Raw genomic sequence first — 7,073 nt, 5'->3', positions numbered from 1 at the left:
CCACCTGACAGCCAGGTAGGGACTCACAGGTGACACTGGCCACCTGTGTAGCCCATCACTGGCGATTTACAGGAACTACCTCGTCCAACCTTCACACCGAGTTCTTGAGGTCAGCACTCTTCTATTTGACAGAGAGGGAAACCGAGGCCCGGGGAGGTTAAAGGAATGTGCTGGGGTCACAGGCAGGCTCATAAGAGGCAGGGCTGGTGACGGATTCGCCCGGGGAGGGAGTAGAACCTGGACACACCTGGGGCCAGCAGTCCTTCTGCCTTCCACCACCCGCATCCCCTTGTCTCCAGATTTGCACCATCTGAAATCATTCTGCTTCTTGTTTTGCAACACACGTGGTGTCCGTGTCCCCGACTGGGCTGTCAGGGACTTCCTCTCTCTTTCATGGTGCAGCACACGGCAGATGTTCCATAAATATTTCGGGACGAACCAGTGAGCTGTAGACAACGAGCTCTACAATGCCTAGGGCCCTTGCATTAAACGTAAATGAATCACTAACGTCCCTCCCCTCGATGACACGCTGATGACGATGCTGACCAGGGGAGTACCCTGTTCCAGCCCAGTCCAGAGTTCTCTTCATCCATGGTCTCCTGGGCTGCTTCTGCACACCCGTGTCATTCTCTTCACCCATGGTGGCGCCTGATGTCAGGGGCTGGTCCCCATTCCTCCAAGCGCCTGTCTGGGGTGTGGCTGCTCAGAGCCCTCTGCCTGTGGGTATTTGGCCACGCCCAGCAGACCCCGCCTCCTCCACCCCCAGCGGACCCCGCCTCCTCCATGTCCAGCAGGCCCCGCCTCCTCCACCCCCAGCAGACCCTGCCTCCTCCATGTCCAGTAGAGCTCTGTCTCCTCCCCGGCTCAGCCCCAACTGGCAGGGGCACTCACTCCCAGCCCCTCCATCCACTCATCAGGGCTCAGTGCTGCTCGGGAGTCCCCAAACCAAACCAAAGACCAAATCTCTTGTTGGAAGTCTATTCTGACTCATAGCGACCCTAGAGGACAGGTAGAGCTGCACCACAGTGTTTCCAATGAGTGGCTGAAGTCCAACTGGCAACCTTTTGGTTAGCAGCCAAATGCTTAAGCACTGCACCACCAGGGCTCCGTGGCCCAGGGCACCCCAAATTTGCAAAAATGAGTCTGTTCACCCACAGCTCCTAAGATACTCCCAAACCTTTCACCTTAGCATCTCTCCCTGGACCCAGATGCTTGCTGATACAGGAAGGTGGGCTAGTGGGGGGGGGTCTCTTACCACCCTCAGGTAGACCCTCACAGGGGCAGGTGTAGTCTCTCCCACAAAGCCCTGACTCAGTCAATGTTCAGAAGGAAGAGAGTGAGGAGCCAGAATCCCTGAATTTCCACCGAGACCTCCCAGGACCGCAACTCAGACTCAGGGGCAGTTACCATTTACCGAGCTCCTCCCGTGTCTGGAGCTATGCTGCTGCTGGTGTGGGCAGGTAGGGGGCCTCAGTTCTAGAACCTTCTTCTAGCTGTTTTTGAAACAGTTTTATTGAGGTACAGAGTCCCTGGGTGGTGCAAAACGTTAGCACACTTAGTTGCTAACCCAAAGGCTGGAGGTTCGAGTCCACCGAGAGGCACTGTAGACCCCATGGAGCACACCTCTCTGACACACATGGGGTCACCATGAGTCTGAATCGACTCCGCGGCAACTGGTTCATTGAGGTTTAAAGTGTATGGCAGATGCGTGCGCCCGCGCATCAAGTCAGCAGACAGATTCATTATCCCCCAAAGTGCCCTGTCGTCATCACCTTCTCTCACTCCCCACCCTGTCCCCGGGCAACTACTAGCCTGCTTTCTGTCACTATAAATTAGTTCATATTTCCTAGAATTTTTTCATGTGGCTTCTTCCACTCCATGTAATTATTTGAGATTCATCCATGTTGGTAAGTGTATCAGGGGTTCATTTCTTTCTATGGCTGAGTAATATTCCATTGTGTGAATTTACCGAAGTTTGTTTTACCTTTCACCTGTCTATAGACATTTGGGTTGTTTCCAATTTTTGGTTATAAATCAAGCTGCTATGAATATCCACATACAAGTCTTTGTATGCAAACATGCTTGCATTTCTCGGGTAAATACAAGGGAGGAATGAGTAGATCATATGGTGATGCTTGCTTCACTTTTTAAGAAATTGCCAAACTTGTTCTCCAAAGTGGTTGCACCATTCAACATTCCCACCAGCAGGTTATGAGTTTTTAACTTCATATTCAATTTTCTTAAGAGATGTAGGGCTACTCAGGTTATCTGTTTCTTTTTATGAGTAATTGGAAGTTTGTGCCTTTCAAAGAATTTGATTGTTTTATCTAAGTTGTCGAATTTATGAGCAAAAAGTTGTTCATAACATTCCCTTATTATCCTTTTAGTATCTGTAGAACCCACAGTGGTGCCACCTTTCTCCTTCCTGATAATAATTTATGTCTTCTCTCTTTTTTTCCCTCATCAGTCTGGCTAGAGTTTTATCAGTCTCGTTATAGAGCCAGTCTTTGGTTTCTTTTCTTTTTTCTGTATTGTTTTTTCTGTTTTCTATTTAATTGGTTTCACTTCAATCTTTCTGATTTCCTTTCTGTTGCTTACTTTGGGTTTAATTTGTTCTTCGTTTTCTAGTTTCTTAAGGTGCAAGCTGAGATTATTCATTTCAGACCTTTTTCTAATACAGGCATTGGCTGCATTTCACAAATTCTATGTTGTGTTTTCATTTCATTCAGCTCAAAATACTTTCAATTATTACTTTTGATTTCTTCAACACATGGCTTATAAGTGTGTTATTTAGTTTCCAAATATTTGGGGATTGCCCAGAGACTTTATGTTATTGATTTAATTTCATTATGGTCAGAGAACATACTTTGTATGACTTCACTTCTTTTAAGTTTATTTAGACTTTTACGGTAAAATATGGTCTGTCTTGGTAAATGTTCCATGTGCACTTGGAAAAAAAACGTTTATTCTCCTGTTGGGTAGAATGTTCTATAAATTGCAATTAGGCCAACTTGGTTGATAATGTTACTCAAATCTTTTATATCCTTACTGATTTTCTGCCTACTTGTTCTATCACTTATTGAGAGGGGGTGTTGAAATCTTTGAACATATTTGTGATCTACTTCTCTTTTCAGTTCTATCAGTTTTTGCTTCATGTATTTTGAAGCTCTGTTATTAGGTGAATAAATATTTAGGTTTGCTATGTCTGTCCTGGTTCAGTCAGGTGTCTGCTCAGAGAGCAGCTCCCTGAATTGGAGAGACAGACTGATGGCCCAGCAAGAAATGTCTCAGGTTTACCAGGTTGGGGAGAAGGGAGAGGACCAATCTACCCAGGTGGAGGAAGACAGAATAGCAGCTGTGGAGAGGTGTATTGTAATTTGGGCTGCATCCAGCAGAGCCTGGAATTGTGGTAACAACAGCCACGGTGGCCACCACACCTGACTCTGAAAGTCCTCTCTGTGGGCCTCCGGCAAACATTTCCCCCTGGTTACCTCGTTTAGTCCCACAGTGACTGTGATAGAGTGGGTGTTATCTGTTCCTACTTGGTGGAAGAAGTTACTGAAGCGGATGGTTGTCCAGGGAGGTGGCAGTCTCTCACCAGGTGCAAGCATGGCGTGGTGGAACCAACCTGTGCTTGGAATTAGGAGCAAGCAGTGATGCGACCACGCCGCTTTCTGGGCAGGGCCCTCTGCTTATGAAGTAAGATGCTGGACAAGATGGTGGACAGCTAGAGTGCTGTAAGATGCCAGACAAGGTGGTGGACAGCTGGTGTGCTGTAAGATGCCGGATGAGGTGGTGGGCAGCTGGAGTGCAGTGAGATGCCGGACGAGATGGTGGACAGCTGGTGTGCTGTGAGATGCCGGACGAGGTGGTGGACAGCTGGTGTGCAGTGAGATGCCGGATGAGGTGGTGGGCAGCTGGCGTGCTGTGAGATGCCGCACGAGGTGGTGGGCAGCTGGCGTGCTGTGAGATGCCGCACGAGGTGGTGGGCAGCTGGCGTGCTGTGAGATGCCGCACGAGGTGGTGGGCAGCTGGCATGCTGTGAGATGCCGGACGAGATGGTGGACAGCTGGTATGCTGTGAGATGCCGGATGAGGTGGTGGACAGCTGATGTGCAGTGAGATGCCGGACGAGGTGGTGGGCAGCTGGCGTGCTGTGAGATGCCGGACGAGGTGGTGGACAGCTGGAGTGCAGTGAGATGCCGGACGAGGTGGTGGGCAGCTGGAGTGCAGTGAGATGCCGGACGAGGTGGTGGGCAGCTGGAGTGCAGTGAGATGCCGGACGAGGTGGTGGGCAGCTGGCGTGCAGTGAGATGCCGGACGAGGTGGTGGACAGCTGGTGTGCTGTGAGATGCCGGACAGCTGGCACTCTGGGATCCAGTCTGACTTGAGGGCCACACAAATCATTAGTGTAGCTGAGGGCCCCCAGCAAGTGTGTGTGTATGTGTTTGCGCATGTGTGTGCATGTGCGTGTACATGTGTGCATGTGGGTATATATACATCTGTCTGTGTGTGTATTTGTGTGTCTGTGTATGTATTTGTATGTATGGGTGTATATGCGTGGGTGTGTGTGTGTATGTATTGTGTATGTGGGTGTGTGTCTGTGTACGTATTCGTGTGTATATGTGTATGTGTGCATCTGTGTATGTATCGTGTGTCTCTGTGTATGTATCGTGTGTCTCTGTGTATGAATTTGTATGTATGGGTGTATATGCGTGTATATGTACTTGTGTGAGTGTATGTGGGTGTGTGTCTGTATCCTTGTGTGCCTATGTGTGTGTGTGAGTCAGTGTCTGTGTGTGTCTGTGAGTGCATGTGTTAGCAGGGACTCCCAGGGGCCTGAGTCCAAGGCTGAGACAGGGTTGCTGCATCTCCCCAGCTGCACGACTTTCAAGAGAATGTGGCAGCCGGGGTTAAGCCAGGGAGCTAATCTGCCTTTGATGCTGACCTTCTGGCCGTCCAGGGCCCTGGGGTCAGGACCACCTGCTGTGGCCCAGGACGATGTACTAAGACTGAGTGTACCCAGCCCGTCTTGATGCCCCTAGAAGGCCTCAAGGTGGGAGCCAGGCTGCTTTGGGTCGAGAAAGCTTGCCCCTGGGCCCTCCTGTCGAACTCCTGACTCTACGGAAGGGCAAAGGGCCTTCTGTGCTTACTTGCAGCAGTGTACTGAGCATCCACCCTGTGCTGGCATTGTCCCAGGCACAGGGAACACAACAGTGAGCAGAGTGGTGGAAACCTCTGCCCTCATGAGGCAGACAGCACACTCTGTGCCAAATAGACCCCAGGGGCTGCTAGATGGCTGGGAGTATGAGACAAGCAGAAAGGCGGCAAGGGGAGAAGGGGGCCCACTGAGGGGAGGAGGCTGCGATTTTAGTTTACAAGGAAGAGACACTTTAGCAAAGACTGGAAGGGGCTGAGGTGGGGGCCAGGCAGATATCCAGGGGATGAGTGTCCCTGCAAAGGGACCAGCACATGCAAAGGCCCTGAGGCAGGAGAGAGCCTGGCTGGCTTAAGGAGCATCAAGGAGGCCACCCGGCTGGGCCTTGCTCTGAGCGAGAGGGGGAGTCTTTGGAGAGCTTCTGGCAGGATAGTGACACGATTCAACTCAGGCTTTAAGAAGGACATCCAGGGGCGAGTGAGGAGGTGTCGTCATAACCCAGACGTTCGAAGGAGGCTGACAGGGCTTACACTTGGAGACGGTAAGAAGGACCTGATTCCAGACATAGCCGGGAAGCAGAGCCACAGGGTTTGCTGACAGATTAGATGTGGGGCTTGAAGGAAAGAGGGACGTTGAGGATGACCCTGAGGCTTTTGTCTGAGGAGCTGGGAGGAAGGAGTCGCCATCCTGTAAGTTTGGGAAGACTGTGGTGGAGGTGCATGGGCAGGGGGGTCAGGACCACTGTAGACGGAGAGACGCCTACCGGCCACCCAGGCACAACATCGGGAAGGCAGGTGAATAGGGTCCAGGAGCTCAGAGAGAGAGGCACTGCCTGGGGATATTTGGGAGTTGTCAGAGAATTATTGGTGCTTAAAGCTTTGAAGGTACCCTGGTGGCGTAGCGCTTAAGAGCTTAGCTGCTAACCCAAAAAAAAGGTTGGCAGTTCAAATCCACCAGCTGCTCCTTGGAAACCCTATGGGGCAGTTCTGCTCTGTCCTGTAGGGTCGCTGTAAGTCAGAATCAACTTGATGGCAACTTTTTTGTTTGTTTTTGAAAGCCAATGAATAAGGAAGACCAAAGAAGAATTGATGCCTTTGAATTATGGTATTGACAAAGAATATTGAATATACCATGGATTGCCAAAAAGATCGAACATATCTGTCTTGGAAGAGGTATAGCCAGAACGCTCCTTGGAAGCAAGGGTGGTGAGACTTCATCTTCATACTTCGGACATAACATCAGGAGGAACCAGAACGTGGAGAAGGACATCGTGCTTGGTAAAGTAGAGGGTCAGCGAAAGAGAGGAAGGCCCTCAAGGAGATGGATTGACACAGTGGCTCTAGCAATGGGCTCTAACATAGCAATGATTGTGAGGATGGTGAGGGACCAGGCAGTGTTTCATTCTGTACAGGGGGTTGCTATGAGTTAGAACTGACTCGATGGCACCTACCAGCAACAAGAACAAAGTTTGAAGGTCAGCTTCCAAGGAGAGGCTGTAGATGCAGAAGACCAGGGTCCTGGGTTTAGGAAGACGAGGATAAGCTGGCAGAGATGGATGGGGCAGGGGTGCAGGTGGGGGTGGGGGCGGGGGCTGGGCCCAGGGCAAGAAAGGGCCCCGAGAGTTGGGTAAGGGGTGGCCTGAGGCCTAACGTCCACTAGGGAAGGTGAAGGCCTTCAGTGAGCCTGGGAGTGAGTGGCGAGGGCTTGGGGTGGGCATGAGTACTTCACTGACAGAGATTTGCTTTCAAAGGGCAGAGATGGTAGCTGGGGGGAAGGACCCAAGAGGGACTTTTTAAGATGGGAGAAATTGTAGGTGCTGTATGCTCAAGGGGGAGCTGGAAGGGAGGGGCCCCGGCAGCAGGAGTGGGTGGGATCCAGAGCCCACACAGGCCCCAGAGGGGCGCAACACATTGGTG

This window comes from Elephas maximus, chromosome 4 (genome assembly GCF_024166365.1).
Source record: "Elephas maximus indicus isolate mEleMax1 chromosome 4, mEleMax1 primary haplotype, whole genome shotgun sequence".
In the NCBI taxonomy this organism is placed as follows: Eukaryota; Metazoa; Chordata; class Mammalia; order Proboscidea; family Elephantidae; genus Elephas; species Elephas maximus.
Note: the sequence above shows the minus strand (reverse complement) of the source record.